General features: G+C 36.5%; 1 protein-coding gene across 3 annotated transcripts in view; it reads left to right on the top strand.

Moving 5' to 3' along the window:
* FBXO11 (F-box protein 11) overlaps positions 1-17,130 on the top strand; it is an 89,285-nt gene that overhangs the window by 1,214 nt on the left and 70,941 nt on the right. The window contains exon 1 of one of the 3 annotated variants that reach the window (XM_072741211.1): positions 5-254. The exons of 1 other annotated variant lie outside the window; for it this stretch is intronic. The gene's annotated coding sequence lies outside the window, so the exon portion shown is untranslated. Of the gene's footprint in view, positions 1-4; positions 255-502; positions 807-17,130 lie in introns of those variants that run through there. One more of the 3 variants, XM_072741210.1, reaches the window with a different exon arrangement.

Here is a 17,130-nt window from a genome sequence, read left to right as displayed (position 1 = left end):
CGGCCCCGGCCCCGGCCCCGGCCCCGGCCGGCAGGAAAAGCCGCGGCTTCCCCACCCGCCCGGGCTCTCGCTCAGGCCGCGCTTTGTTTGGTTGCGGGGGCTCGGCACCCTCTACCCCCACCCATCCCTTGGCTTCTCGCCTGGCTCACGGACCCCGCAGGAGTCTGTCGGTGGCTGGGGCGGGGGAGGCAAAGGGTGGGATTTCCCCCTTTTCTGCTGCCTTCCACGGTTTGCCTCCCCCTTCATAACAGAAGGTGTGTGTGGGGGGGGGGGGGGCAACTGGGAGTGATCGGGCGGTGGGGCTGGCTGGGGAACTTGTTTTTCCCCCTTTTCTCTGTTTAGCCTCCCCCTTCCTGTGGAGGAGGGGGAAGGGGGGGGAATCCGAGTGGTCTGTGGTGTTGGCCGGGGAACTTGTTTCCCCCACCCCCCTCCCTGGTCACGGGGTAGGGGGAGCCGCGACTCCTCTCCCAACCCCACAATGTTTGCTGCGCAGTTTGGCTTTAGTTACAGAACCCCCGGGAAAGGACCCGTTAAATCGAGACCTTTAAATAAATAAATATAGAACCCATCGGCCATTTCCAGCCCCCTCCCTCGCGTGCAGTGCAGTTACCCTTCCGCCCTCCCGACCACCCCTCTCGCCCGTCCTCCCCCAGCGAACCCCTGCGCCGCTGCGCCAGCCCCTCCGTCTCCCGGTGGGGTCTGAACGCCCCTTGCTAGGAACTGGCCCCTAGGGAGAGAGTGAGTGTGTGCTGTGTCCAAGGCCTAGCGAAATGTGTCATTTGGACCCAACTGTGCAGCTCTGTCTGGTAACCACCATTGTCTGAGGGCTGAGGCTCCGGGGGGTTGGATTCTTGGTTTAGCAAAAATAATGTTCAGTTCTACTTTGACGATGTGGTTATTTGGGGGAGGTTTATGAGGTAGAGTGTTGCACCTCGGTCTCCAGACGTAACTATTCTCTTTATTAATTAGCTGCTCTCCGCGGGGGTGGAGGTCAGTACCATATTTATGTGTACGGTTGTTGTTTTAAGGAGGAGGGGAATTGTTAGGAGACATTTTGCGTGTTTTCGTTGGCGGATTAAGGTTAATTTTACATGCGTTGGTTGTCACACCTCCTTTGATCAAGGGGATTGAGATTAAATGCCTTTTAAAAATCATACATTCTTTCCTTAAAAACTGTTTCAGTGTTGTACTTGATAAAAATACTTAAATGAAAGAGAGAGATGATAATCTGAAAAATAGTTCAAAGGGTTTTCACTAGTCACTGTTACCGATAGTCCTTGAGTCCTTTGCTATATGTTGCTGGAAAGAATGTGATGTTTCAAGCCAGTTAGAAGTCTTGTGTAACATTATTGGCAATTGTGTTTTAATGATTCTTTGATACATTTACTTTTTTTTTTTAATAAATTGAAAATATTTAGTTTCATCATTTCCTTTCACATTTGCATATCAGGGTTTTCCTGTGTTCCATTCAAGTAACACTTAAGACTACTTCCACTCTATGTTGTATCAAATTTTTTTGAGAAAACAGTGACACTAGATTGAAATCCTAGCGTAGTAAGGATTCGTTTGCTAGAAGTAAAGTAAGCGTTTTCAAGATGTACTGATTTGTTCAGACCATTAGGGCTGAGTCAAATCTGTTTGGCCAAGCTTAATTTAGTCTCATTGTGTATTTTAAAATATTTATTCTGAATCTTCTTTTCACAATGTGTGTGATTTCAAACTTAGTTGAAGTGCTTTTATCTTGGGTGCTTTTCTTCATTTGTGTGAATTATCAGTTACTAAAGTCTGTTTCCTTTTGAAGTAAATTGACTTGGTTGTTGGCATTGGCATGGCAGAGTGTCAGTTTTCTTTTCATTCATGTGTATAAGCTGACTGACAAAGATGTTCATGAAATCAAGATTTCAATATGTACCTAACCAGATAGTAAATCAGATGCAATGTAGAATCGCTCCTTTGCTGCAGCTGGGAGAAACTGTTCTGGAGATTCTATGTTGGCACAGAGGGGAAAAGAACTTACTGATTAGCCTTCAGGGAAATGCTGTGGGTCTTTTAGAGGGCAAATAAATGGCTTTAAAATAAACATTAAGATAAATTAAAAGACTAATAAAGTGTTTGCCAGCTTCATGTAAAATATGTAATTCTTCAAAAATTGGCAATTTGATTACTTTTTTTAAAAGGTACAGTTTACATAATGATCAGAAGTTAGCCAAAAGGAAAACTCTTTATTTTAAAAGTTTTATGGAGCATACAAAGTGTCACTATTTCTCATTTGGGTGGGAGAGGTTTTGTTGTTTGTTTAAGAATATGCTGGGTTTCATAACTTTGACAAGGTAATTAAGGAACTACAGCTAACACGTGTGTTTTACTTTTTTTTTTTTTTTTTAACTAACTCTTAATGGATATGTAACACTTGCATTAGAGTTTGGATAGAGTTACATAATAGTGGATCAGACAGCTTTCCTAGTCAGGAATTGAAGTCTCAATTTTTTTTAAGACAAGTTAATTCAGTCTTATATTTCATATAAAGGATGGACTTTTGCCTTTATAGTGGTAATAGAATAGTTACAAGATTTTTCAAGCAAAAATTTTGTCAGCTGATTTTTAGTTGCTTATTCACCCACAAAGTAATTGATCTAAAAACTTCCTTGATATGTCCTTAAACACACACACACACACACACACACACACACACATTTCCTTGCGTATGTAATGGCCAATATTTGAAGTAGAGAGAAACAGTCTTAAAGAGTGAATTCTTACGAAGACTTTTCAGAGCCTTCCATGGGGGAGAATAACTTATGACCCACATAGGGAAATAATTGCCTTGGGTGTTTCAAAGAATGCTGTCTTCACTCATGTTATCTGAAATGGCCTACTGTCTTAAGATGCAATACTAATCATTATGTGTTTTGGTCTTTTAGTGTAAGTTCCAGAGTTTAGGATTTCACATATCACTTTACTAGAAAATAATTTGTGTTCCACATATAATTTGTGTTCCACAAAATAATTTGTGTTATTTTATTTTGATAATATATTTCAGGTTCAATGAATCTGAGAGTAGTATGGGGTTAGATTTTTTATTTTTACTTTTAAAAATCCTAAAAGGATTTAGCTTTTGCAACTTGTTCTGTTAAATATATCTTAATATCTCTTTGGTAGTCTTTTTCTAGAAGTAGGAGAGCTTAGGAGCCTGCAGAAGTGCTACGTATGCTGAGCACTTTTAGCTTGTAGTTAAAATTGATTACTTTGAATAGGTAATAAGTGCACATAATTAAAAATTCTGGAGTTTCTTGTCTACACTGCCTCACATACCAAATTCTCCTACTGGAATCAATCACTATTATTAGTTTCTCATTTATTATGTTTTAATAAAAGATGAAATCTGACAACTGAAAATCTTGATGTGAAAGTTTTTGAAAATAGATGTAATCTTTTTCTGGTTGGAAAATTCATAAGATTCTTTTGAAGTGCTGAAATTTTAACTATGTAATCATTTATAGTTAAATATAATGAATACAGGGCAGTCCCAGGGGCTCAGCAGTTTAGCGCCGCCTTCAACCCAGGGCATGATCCTGGAGATCTGGGATCGAGTCCCACGTCAGGCTCCCTGCATGGAGCCTGCTTCTCCCTCTGCCTGTGTCTCTGCCTCTCTGTCTCTCTGATGAATAAATAAAATATTTTAAAATATATATAATGGATACAATATATTAATAGGTATTGCTATTAATTTCTAGTCTGAAATAATCATATAGAGTGAAAAAATCATCAGTCTTTTAAATTTCGTATTTGTGGGGTAAAAATCTCACCTATGATGCTAGAATTACAGGATTTTGTTTTAACTCAACTTGTTGAAGTAATTGAATACATATAGTAGTACATGAAATATTCCTGATGGAGCTACATATTTATAATATGCAGCAGCCTGGAAACTCTTCAGTGTTCTAGTCATGCATGCTAATCATACTTTCTGTGGGCTTATTCTAGCTCATGATACTTTACCTTCAGGTTCTTCAGAATAAGGAACTTCTGCAACCTTTTTTGATAGAAGAGTTCTGGACAAGGGACATGATTTTTCCTGTTTTAGGAATTAAGTACTGTGGGACACTACTCTCCATTCTGGTAGCTAAGCCTTCAAAATATTTATATCCATGAAAGGAGAGATGCCACCCAGTTTGTGTGTGTGTGTGTGTGTGTGTGTGTGTGTGTGTGTATGGGATGGGGTGGAGGATAGCCTGTTTTTTCAAAGCTTACAGATTATTTAAGGGATAGAAATGCGATAGTGACAATGCCAGTGTTAACTTTGTGCTGATGAGGCCTATGGGTTGTCACTATACTGCTTTTCTCTTTCTTTACTGGAAGTTCTGGCAAACCCAGGGACAGGCCATCCAGCTTGGAAGACCTACCAGGTAAGGCAAGAATCACCCGTAGATCCTGACCTGTTAAGACCCCTGGACTTCTGTTTGGCAGAATTCAAGGCTAGTATTTTCTCGGGTCCCCCCTGCCCCGCTCACGCCCTCTGTTTGTCTTAATTTTGAAGCTAAACAATCTGTAATAGTAAGTTATTTCAGCTTGAGGTTTCTTATTGTCCCCCAGTTTATTCCCAGCTAATAAGTTACTTTTATTTTGTGTCTATCTTGTCCCACTGGTCTCTGAAGGGTTATTTTGTTTTAGACTACCAGTTTAATCAGCCCTTTGCATTGCATTCTCAACTTCCAGAGAATTCCAGTTCATGTGAGGTTGCTAACAGGGTACCCCCAAATTGCAGTTATTACCCTTTGAAAATAAAATTATAAAGCAAAATAGAGAGTTGAGACAGTTGAACAGTATGATAGAAAGAGCTCAGGGATACAGATACTTAAATGGGGGTTCTAATCCTTGCTACACCATCAACAGGCTTTTTGACATGGGGCAAGTAGTATAAACTCTTGGAGTCTTACTTCATCATCTTTAAAATGAGGATGATGATAATACTTATGGAATAATTCTTGCTGAGAGATTTAAGTATCTAGCACTTGTGAATGGCAGTTTTTAAAAATAATAAGGAATGCAATCAGTTGTATATAAAACTAAACCCGAGAGATAAGATATGTATGAGTTTCGCTAGTTTCCAGCATACCCCAAAATGCAATCTAGGGGGCACTTGGGTGGCTTAGGGCATGATCTCTGGGGTTCTGAGATTGAGTCCTGCTTTGGGCTCCCCGCAGGGAGCCTGCTTCTCCCTCTGCCTATGTCTCTCCCTCTTTCTGTCTCTCATGAATAAATAAATAAAATCTTTAAAAAACAAAACAAAAAATAAAATTGCAATGTAGGTGACTTCATATGGCCTTAGAAAGATTGATTTATAAGTCATTAATTTTATACCTAACGAATTGAAATACTCTTTAAAGGGGAGGAATGAGGAAACAGAAAAAATAAGTATTTGGAATAATATAATAAACATAGGTCTCTGTTTCTCTTATGTACTAGAGTCTATGCCAGACACTTGCTTATGTACTATCTTGTTTAACCCTCTTAACAATTCTGTAAGATGGACATTAATCAGCAGTGAATATTCATAGCAAACAGAGAAGAATTTCAAAATTGATTTATATCGCTGAGTCTTCCCATAAACAAGAGATAACAAAATGCATTTGGCAGAGTATCTCCATCCCATTTGAGGGAGGGAATAACCTAGCTCTTGAAGCACATCTGTCCCCTATCTTATCCCCTCTATTTTATTGAAGGCTGGGACAGTAGTCTGATGCCATTGATTGTTAAACATCTGCTTTCACATTTCCTAAGTAACCTTCTGATCATAATTTTACCTCTAATGTAGATTTGTCTCCAGAAGAGATTGCACTGATTGGCCAGCATGTTTTTCCAGCTTGTTGAGATCACTAAGCACTCATTGTACAAAGAGGGGTAGATTTCCCTTGAATAACTCGTAAGTTATGAATAAAAGGTGTTAAGTCATTTTAGCTCATGGTTATAGACTAGACTATTTCAGGAAGGAAAAATGTGAAATAAATTACACTTCAATGGTAATTTTGACAGGTTTGTGAACTAAATATCCTTTTGATACCATAGCTTGATGTCTTTAGATATACAGCCAGAGTATTTTTTTAAATAGATGTTAGGTTAATATAAGAAATGTGTATAAACTTAATCCTTAGGAAATAGAGAAATGAAACCAACTAACTTCCCTTACATAATTTAATTTAAAGAGATATCAGAAATATTTACTTTGAAAATGAATACATTAATTGTGGGGTTTTTTGTTCTTTTTTTTTTTTTTTTTAAATCCCAGATAAGATAGTATATTAAAACAAATGTAAATTTTGTATGTTAGTTGCTTACTCTCCCCAATTTCTAATGATCCAGTTGTTAAATGTTTAGCCTGTCTAATGAATGGAAAATTGTGTGACCGTGTTCAAAAAGGAGAAAAAATGATTAAATACTGATCTCTCAACTGGTGGCTAAAACTTTAAAAATATTATGGAGGGATGCCTGGGTGGCTCAATGGTTGAATTTATGCCTTCGGCTTAGGTCATGATCCTGGGGTGCCAGGATTGAGTCCTGCATCAGGCCCCTGCATGGAGCCTGCTTCTCCCTCTGCCTGTGTCTCTGCCTCTTTCTCTCTGAATAAACAAAATCTTAACTAAAAACAAAACAAAACAAAAAAAAACAAAACAAAAAAAAACCATTATGGAATACTTCTGCATCTCATGAGAGAAGAGGTACCATTCATCTTATGAAGAGAGCCTACTTTTCCGTTTTCTGAAAGCTTTGAAATTGAGTATAGAAATGGAGTAATAACCTGTGCTTTACAATTATTTTTCTGGGGGGCACATGGGTGGCTCAGATAGTTATGCATCTGCCTTTGCCTTGGGTCATGATATTGGGGTTCTGGGATTGAGCCCCATGTCAGGTTCCCAGCTCAGCATGGAGTCTGCTTCTCCCTCTCCCTCTCCTGCTGCTTGTGCTTGTGTGTGCCTGCTCGCTCGCTCGCTCTCTCAAATGAATAAATAAAATCTTTAAAAAAGTTATTTTTCTGGTAACAGTGAAAATCTTAGCTTCACTGTTTTCTTCTAGTGTGCAACAAATTCATTTTCCAAATGGTTGAGTTAGGTTGTGTCAAATTCTTTTACTATTGAAAGTTTTTCCTCAAAGTGGAATTAACTGGCTAGTATAGGGGTTCAGTCTTTGGTATTGATTTCTTTAGTATCATGTATTGATAACGGACTTAAATCAGTTTAGCCTTTGCTGGTTTGCATTATTTCTTGACTTAAGTGTAGTTATAAGAATTCTTTTTTACACTCAAGTATTGATTTTGTATCTTACATCCACAGTGTCTAACATAGTATGTATAAGACCACGTGGCTTTATGAGAATCTGTCACTTAGGAGGAAGCAAGTGGGGAAGAGGAAGAACATACAGCTCTTTTTTATTCACCTGTTATATTTTGAGTTGGCCAGGGTTGGTATATATATGTCATTAGTGTTTGTTTCTTCACACATAATCATACATACTTGGGGGAAAAAAAACAGGCTCTCTAAGGAAATTAGAAGTAATGTAGAATTTAACAATTGGAAAGTAGAAATCCTTCCAGGTTTGTGTATCATGACAGAGATAAAGGATCAAAGAAGAAGTGTTTGAAAGAAATGGAGTGGGTGAAGACCTTCTGTTTTGAAATTGTTATTGGCAAAGTGATTGCATGGTAAAAGAAATTATGGAATCCTTCATTTTCCTATGTTAAAAGTAGCCACAGAACTAATTTGTGTGTAACAAAACACACAACTAGTTGAAGTATGTTTGCATTTTTAAGAAACTGATCACTTAGTCAAATTTTGGTATTTTAGACCCAGTAAAAGAGATAGAAAATAAGTGATTTGAACAAAGACCTTTTGGCTAGGAATGCTTCCTCAGAGACAAAAGAACCATGTAGGGGAGGAAGAAGGTAGAAGAGTCTTGCAAGAATTGCTTACCTTACACATTTACTGTTTTTCCTAATCTACTTCTGACCCTAAAATTTTTCTTAAAAGACTAATTTTGAGAGGGGGATGGAGAGAAGAAAAAGAATTAGAGGGTGTAGGAGTGGCAGTATGTATGGGTCATTTAAATTAAATTAGCAGTGGTCATTTGAATTAGAAACAATCTATATAGGGGATCCCTGGGTGGTTTCAGCGGTTTGGCACCTGCCTTTGGCCCACAGCACGATCCTGGAGTCCCGGGATCGAGTCCCGTGTCAGGCTACTGGCATGGAGCCTGCTTCTCCCTCTGCCTGTGTCTCTGCCTCTCTCTCTCTCTCTCTCTCTCTCTCTCTCTCTCTCTGTGTGTGTGTGTGTGTGTCTCATGAATAAATACATAAAATCTTTTAAAAAGTCTACATATAATTATATGTACATATATATAACCATATATAAATTGTGAAAATAATTTTATTAGGTTTTTTAAGCTAAGATTTTAAAGTATACAAGTGCACAAATCATTGGTGTATAGCTTGATGACTTTACACAGAGTAAACACATCTGAGTAGCCAGTAATACCTAGAAATAAACACTACCAGCATCCCAGAAGTGGTATTCATCACATTCCAGCCTTCCTCCCCCACCATGCCCCACCCACCCCCAGGCCTTCCCAGTCATTATGTACAACCCTATCTTTCTGACTGCTTGGATTAGTTTTGTCTGTTGAACTTTATATAATGTAATCACCCAGTATGTATTCCTATGTGTCTGACTTCTTTCAATCATTATTTGTTTGTTTCATCCATGTTGATTCTTATAGCAATAATTTGTTCATCCTTGTTGCTGTATAATATACATTATATGAATATACTACAATTTATTCATTGTACGATTAATAGACATAGAGTTTTCATCTTTGGCTGTCAGGAAGAGTGCTGCTATGAGCATTTTATGTATATCTGGGTGAACACATGTACACATTCCTGATAAGTTGTATACCTCAACATTATACTGTTAGTTATCTTTTCCCAGAGGCAGAGCTTACATTTACACTGAAGGTAAAATAGCTTTAGGAAAGATATGAATATGGCCTCTCATAATGTTGCTAAAACAATTGATTTTATTTCAGATATTAATGTTTTTCGTAAGTGTTTTGGGATGACTGTTGTAGCATCCTTTAACAGTCCAGTGTTAGGAAGTTTACACATCAACTTTATATACTGTAATTTTCCCCAAAGGTTGTAAGTTGGGTTATTTTGAGGAGGAGGGGAATCTTTTTTCAATTTTAGGAATTTTCAAAAATGCTGTGGACTTTACTATGTGATGCTAAGCTTTCATTCCACAAATTATTTCTTTCTGCTATTGCCATAAATAATTTTGTTTCTCTATTTCAGTTTGGAATACTGTTTCTTACTATTTTAAGCTTATCCTTTTAACTCCTTTGAAAATATTTTGCTTTTATTTGGTTGTTTCATTTTATTTTTTCTGCATATCTTAGTTATAAATATAAACATAAAAGTATAAAACTTGGGATCCCTGGGTGACGCAGCAGTTTAGCGCCTGACTTTGACCCAGGGTGTGATCCTGGAGTCCTAGGATCGAGTCCCACATTAGGCTCCCTGCATGGAGCCTGCTTCTCCCTCTGCCAGTGTCTCTGCCGCTCTCTCTCTCTCTCTGTGTCTCTCATGAATAAATAAAATCTTTAAAAAAAAAAAGTATAAAACTTTCATAGAAAAATTAGGGTACATTTTGTTCTTAGGTTATTTTTCTAGTCCTTGGCCAGATCTAGCAGTTCCTGACAGAAAAAGGTGTAAAAGGGCCCCTGCCAGCATCATTGAGAAGTTCTTCCTCAACTGAAAGCTTGTGCTGAAGTGCTAGTTAGTGGCTTTATAAGCTTTACTCCCCACCATACAAATATCCTGAGAATGACAGGCTGTCAGTGACTGAGATGGACCTTTGTTTTCAAGGAACCATTTGCTTGAAACTGATGATATGGTAGCCTAGGATACTAAAAAGACTAAGATCTTAGTATTTGGTGTCTGCTCTTTCAGCACTTCCCAGTTCAGTGTTACTGCTAACAGTTCTTTCTTGTCCATAAGCAGTGTGGAGGAGACTGCCACCTACCTTCTTTTCTTTTTTCTTCTCTTTTCCTTCCTTCCTTCCTACCTACCCCCCCCGCGCCCCCCCCCCCCCAACATAGCCATATTGAGTAAATGTTCCTGTTTTTGTTTTTTTTTTTTTTTAAGAAATTTATAACTGTAGGAAACAAACTGAGGCTTGCTGGAGGGAAGGTGGGTGGGGGAATGGGGTAATCGGGTGATGGGCATTAAGGAGAGCACTTGATGTAATGAGCACTGGGTGTTACATGCATCTGATGAATACTAAATTCTACCCCAAAATTAATTATACACCATATGTTAACTAACTTGAAATTAATTAAACCAAAAATAAATTAAAAAACAACAACAAAAAAAAGTGGCTTTTTTTTTTTTTTCTAGAATGGTTTCTTAATCCCATTTCTAAAGTAGGGGATTTTGAATAAGGTAATTATGAGATGCTCTAAAACTTTCTGTATCATTTAAATTACCAGTATAAATCATTGAGGTCTGAACTTTTTTTTTTTTTTTAATTTTAAAACATTTTATTATTCATGAGAGAGACACAGAGAGGTAGAGACACAGGCACAGAGAGAAGCAGGCTCCCTGCAGGGAGCCCTATGTGGGGTTTGATCCCAGGACTCCAGGATCATGGCCTGGGCCAAAGGCAGGCACTCAACCACTGAGCCACCAAGGTGTCTTAACTTTGTTAGATATTACTATACAGACATGGTTCTTGTTTTGTGGAACTTATAGTTGAGTTAGAGACTAAATTTATTTTTTTTTAATATTTATTTATTATTTATGATAGACATAGAGAGAGCGAGAGACAGAGACACAGGAGGAGGGAGAAGCAGGCTCCATGCCAGGAGCCCGACGTGGGACTCGATCCCGGGACTCCAGGGTCGCGCCCTGGGCCAAAGGCAGGCGCTAAACCGCTGCGCCACCCAGGGATCCCTAGAGACTAAATTTAAATAACACTCAAAAGTAAAATGGATTGCAAATAAGCATGTTGATATTGTTTTCATTGTCTTCTGATAGATATTTTTAATATTATGTGTGAACACATACATACACCACACCGGAGTTTTGTTTGTAACCTTATCTGTCCACTGTTTCCAACTTGAGTCTGTTGGAGAATTTTGTATGAGTTGCAATTAAGATGAAGGTTTGTTAGGACTCCCTGCTGTCTGATACATGTTCTACCCTTTAATTATTTATTAAATTACTTTTGTGCCACAATTAGAAAGTTGTTGCAGGGGATGCGTGGCTGGTTCAGTTGGTAGAGCATCCAGCTCTTGATCTCAGAGTTGTGAGTTCGAGCCCCATTTTGGGTGTTGAGCCTACTTTAAAAAAAAAAAAAAAGTTGTTGCAGCCCATGGTGCCTGGGTGGCTCAGTTGGTTATGATCTTAGGGTCCTGGGATCGAGCCCTACATCAGCCTCTTTCCTCATTGAGGAGCTTGCTTCTTCCTCTCTTTGCTGCTCCCCCTGCTTGTGTGTACACACACGCTGTCTCTCTCTCAAATAAATAAAATCTTAAAAAGAAAAAAGTTATTGCTGCCCAAAGATTAAGCTAAGTTATGGCATGCTTATGTAAATGATTAAGAAAGAAATGTGCCTAGTGAAGGAAATTGCCTGCAGAGTTGGGGTCATTCATCTTGTTTTCATGATGTTTTCCTTTATTAGATTCATTGTTTTGCCCTTATATCCAGAAATTGAAGGTAGACAGGTTTAAATTAGATTATATGTTGCCAGAATCTAAGATCTTCCATTGCAGAGATAAAACACTTTTAAGTTTCTTGATAGCATCTGTAGTCTAACATACAAGTAGTTGTAACTCTCAGGGTCCCTTTATGGATTTTTTTTTCTGATGCTGTCTTAGTCTCTACTGCAACATCTCAGAGGAAACCTGTCTTCTGAGTCATTTGATTTGAGAACCTCTTAGCTGAAATCTTTAAAGGTGAAAAACTAAGCTGAGAGATATGGGTATAGTGAGCTTATCCAGGGTTGTAAAGTTAAGTCTGGTTTTAGAGGCCTAGAAAAATGACCTATACCAATCATAGGCATGCATTGAGAACACACATTCTGAAATTGGGAATATGCACTCTTGGTTTTGTAAAGTGTCTGAACATTTTTGGTGAAATGTTAGCAGTATTGTCTTGGAATGGTGGAGGTGAGGTGATTTTTGTTTCTTTTTCTACATTTCTTTGGTTTTTTTTTTTTTAATACTATATATGGAGTCTGGAAGGAAGGAGGTTTGTATTTTTTTTTTTTAAGATTTTAATAGCAGTGATTGTGATGTGAACTTAGAGTAGTTGGTTTGATATAGTCCTTGCATAGATCATTTTAAACTTGAATAAAATCTTAAAATTTTACATTTCTCTGTGCTCTATGTTTTAAGTGCTTATTAATTTATGGACATTTATAGTTTTTGTATCCACAGCAGCTTGAGGATAATAATTGCTTATATCATTTATAGGAGATGAGGATAACTGAGGATAATAAAGTCAGAATTCAGAATTAAAAACAAATTTGTTATTTGAGACTTTGAGTCACTGATACTGTCTTTCTAGGGTAAGTTTGTGACTGTAGATTATGTAAATACAAATAGGTGCTAGCAGTATTTTAATTATATGCCTGGCTGCGTGATGGAAATCTAGTGTGCAAACGTACTGGATATTAGAAATAAAAAGCAAAACTTAATACTGGGTACAAAAGGTGGCTATTTATTTTGTACCTTTGTGGTATGTATGGACTCATGTGTATTTGATAATTTTATGTGAAGGATGTTTTCTTCTCATAAAACTGAAATTAGCCCTAGAAGAATAAGATGACTGTCAATTTATTAATTTGAAACAGATTGCTAAGGGGAATTGTTTCACCATTATCAGTTAAAAAAAAAGAAGAAACCTTCCCTTTCTAAGATACTATATTCTTAGAAGTTTTGAATTATGGGACCTTATGTGTTTGAGAATAAATAAGAACCTGCAGAGGCTTTCAAAAAATTTGGGCCTTGGCAGCCTAAAATTAATCAGTTTGGAATTAACTCATCTCACATTTGACCAGTCTTCTGATCATCTTCTAGACTTCTTGTAAACTTTAACCAAGAGAAAACATTTTCTTATTAGAAAATATACTTAAGGGCAGCCTGGGTGGCTCAGCGGTTTAGCGCCGCCTTCAACCCAGGGTATGATCCTGGAGACCCGGCATTGGGATCGAGTCCCACGTCGGGCTCCCTGTGAGGAGCCTGCTACTCCCTCTGCCTGTAGCTCTGCCTCTTTCTCTCTCTGTGTCTCTCATGAATAAATAAATAAAATCTTAAAAAATATATATATGTATTTATATAAACTTAAAAACCTTCATTGAAAGAGGTGAACTGTTTTGTTTTTAGAAGTAGAAGTCACTAGGGGTGCCAGGGTGGCACAGTAAGTTAACCATCAGAATTTTGATTTCAGCTCAGGTCTGATCTCTGGGTGGTGAGATCAAGCCCCACATCAGGCTCTGCGCTCAGTGGGAGGCCTGCCTGCCTCTCCCTCCCTTCCTCCCTTTTCCTCTCCCTCCACACCCTTTCTCTGCCTTCCCTCTGCTCTCACAAGTCTGCTCTCTCAAATCTTTACAAAAAAGGGCGGGGGGTGGGGGGGTGGGGGCTACTTGTATGATTTAGGGCAAATCAGTCACTAAGTGTAGATTCTAGATAGTAATCAACATAGCTTTATGAAGAGCTGGTTACAGATGAATTTACAATATTTTCCCAAAACCGTGACTTTTGGTAGCTGAAGAAGGAATGAGAGCAACATTAAGTGGATTTAAAGACAGCTTTTATATTATTAAGTATATTAAATAGTCTTATTGGTGTTATAGTTGGGGGAAATCTTTTGAGATTGTATTATATGGAAGCTACAAGTTATAAAAATAGTGCTACCATTTGCAAATAGACATTAAATAAATGGTTGTTTCTGTTTCCCTTCAGCTTCCTTCTCTGGACTAAGATTTGTTCATATAATTACTAATTTAGATTACTGAGCATATTAAATTCATAGATAATAAAAAAATAGACTGAGGTTAAGTACCCCAAAAACCAAGAATAGAAATAAAATTACTTTGAATAGTCTCTTTTTTTTTTTTTTTTTTTTTTTTTTGAATAGTCTCTTAAGAAAAAAAGTGCCTTCATCTTTGTAGAAATAGCAAAAAATGAGTAGTGGCTTAGAAATGTTGAACCAGAACTAAGTATAGCAGAAAACAATGTAGACTACAGTTGAATGAATCATCTAAAATGTGTTTGTGCATGTGTAAACACATGATACCAATTCATAGTGATAAGATTTGTAAAATGTTGAAGTGGTTGAAAAATATGTCTATTAGAAAAATTTAAGAGATATTCAAGAGAGGGATAAGCTAAAGGATGGCTAAACCTTTCACATGGTTGAAAGTAATTCTTAAGGATGTTCAGTTATTTTTCCGTATACGCAGAAGATAGCTAGGGAAAATTATTATTTTTTTGAAAATGAATTTAAATTATTAAGTTTTACACTGATAGAACATTTGGTAAACATCTAAAGAAGACTATATACTTTGCTATTTTGGTGTTAGCTATTAGGATTAGATATTTTAATTATCTTAGATATTTTAATTATCTTAGAGATGGTAAATTAGTTAAAAATAGAATGTTAGATATAGAACCATAGTCCCAAATCTTGAGGTTTATTTACTTGTTCAAGGTGGTGGTTGGAATTAGAGCCTTGGTCTCCTGACTACCATCAGTCAGTGATGGTAGTGTTGTCTGTTCTTGTTTCAGAATTTTATTATCATTCTGTTCATTATTAAGTTTAGTGGTTTGTTGAGCCTATTGATCTGATAGTTTTCTGTAATTCCTTAGTTGAACTAAACAAAAATTAATTTTTTAGAATGTTGTACTCAGTAACTTAAGCATGCAGGTCATTTTTAATAGCTTGTTTCTTACAGATTGACTTAATTTTTAAAGTCTGTACTGGTTTTTAAAAAGGCAGTTATATTATTCAGTATAAGATGAACCATATTGATGATAGATTCATGTAAAGATTCCCAGTGCAAAATTCTTTTCCACTGTGAATTCAAGTGCCCATTTATGATAATGGTGGTATTTGAAATCAATAAGGAAATCATTTATTATTCAATAAATGATATTGAGACTATTGATTATTCATTTGGAGAAGCAGTTAATTTTCACTTTGTAAAATACAAAAAAATACATTTCAAATAGGTAAGAGCATTTTTTTTTCAATTTAAAAAAATTTTTTTACTATAGTAAAAACATTTAGCATGAGATCTACCTTTTTAACAAAGTTTTAAGTGTGCAATACAGTATTGTTAACTATTGGCAAGATGTTCAACAGATCTGAAGAACTTACTCATCTGGCATAACTGAAATTTTAATACTCATTGAATAGCAACTCCTCATTTCCTCTTCCCCACCTAGCCCCTGGAAACCACTATTCTACACTCTACTTTTATGACTTTGATATTTTAGATACCCCCTGTAAGTGGAATCATACAGTATTTGTCATACTATAAGTGACTTATTTCATTTAGCATAATGTCCTCTAAATAAGAGCTCAATATTTTTAGAAAATCATAGAACAATTTTTAAAAAGTACTTTTTCCTGAGCAGTGCCAAAAAAATCAAAGTCATTAAGGAAACATCAAGAAATGGACTACATAAATGGAATGAAAGTTCTGTGCAGTGAAGGGTGCTAATAAAGTTTTAAGGCAAATGATAGACTGGAAAAAAATTTGCACTTTCTCTAATATACGAGTTTTTATGAAAAAAATTACACAAAATATTGCTTATTGAGCTGAATCTTCTCTAAAAAGAATTTTATCCCATTTGCCCATCTCCCCTCTACCCTCGCAGAAGCAGCAACTATCATGAATTTGGTATGAACCTATTCATTACATTTTTAAAAATACTTTTACGTATTTCCATGAATCTGTAAACAGTTGTACAGTGTTATGGTTGTTACTGTGGGGAAAGTAAAAGCTTGCCTTCAGGATGTTTCAGTGCAGTAAGCAGGAACATAAATATTCTCTCATAATATGTTCAGTGTTTAATGTGCAAGTGACAAGTGAATGATATAAATCATGAGTGCCTGCCAATTTTTCAGTGATTATTGAGCGAATTAATGAATATAGAAGTATATAAAAATTTTTTTTTTTAGAAATATAAAATTTAAAGGAAAGTCAGTTCTTTTCTCTTCCCCTATCCACCATTCCCCAGAGGTAACTCTAAACTGTGTATGTTTACTGCTGAGGTTGTTTTTAATTACACATACTTTATTAAAAAGAAACCACAGTAAATACATTAATTTGTAAATTTATTTTTTTTACTTAAATATGTCCTGGGTATTTTTTGTATCAATATAAAATTATTTATTTTTTACAATTGCAGAATAGTTCATTATATGAATGGACCATGATTTATGTTAAATGTACCTCTCTTGATTAATGTTCAGGTTCTTATTTTAAGTATCTTTACGTGTTTTTGTCATAACTTTGGTTTCTTAAAAGTGAGTTATTGTGTTAAAGGGATATTTGCATTTTAAAGTTTGATAAATTTTGCCAAATTTGTTTTTTATAATACTCCTACCATTAATGTATGAGATTAAATGTTATTGAATGAATGTATACATGATATGCTTAAAAACAGAGGGGAAACCAGTCTGAGAGCTGAAATGGTTTAAAAAGACTTGCCAGAGAAAGTGAATGCTTAAACTAGATCTTGAAGAATGAGTATGTCACAGATAAAGAAAAGGAAAAAAAAAAAAAGGATATTCTTAGTAAGAGGAAATGGGCCAGAGAACATGGAAGAGTTACCAGGACAGAATTTTAACTCCATCATCATGCTCTGTTCATCTTGCAGTTCACTTTGTCTTGGTGTTTCTTTTCCAGAAAAAAGTTAAAGTTGAGTTAGGCACTCTTCTGACTTTAAAACTTTACCACCTGTAGAATAGTCTAAATTCTTTAGCCCAGATTCAAAATCTTCTATACTTTGGCTGCACATTTTTCTTTTGTATGGTTCTTCTTTTGGCCGACTTATCTACAAATTGTTTTT

Source organism: Vulpes vulpes, chromosome 16 (genome assembly GCF_048418805.1).
Source record: "Vulpes vulpes isolate BD-2025 chromosome 16, VulVul3, whole genome shotgun sequence".
Taxonomy (NCBI): Eukaryota; Metazoa; Chordata; class Mammalia; order Carnivora; family Canidae; genus Vulpes; species Vulpes vulpes.
Note: the sequence above shows the minus strand (reverse complement) of the source record. Positions and strands in the feature narration are given on the sequence as shown.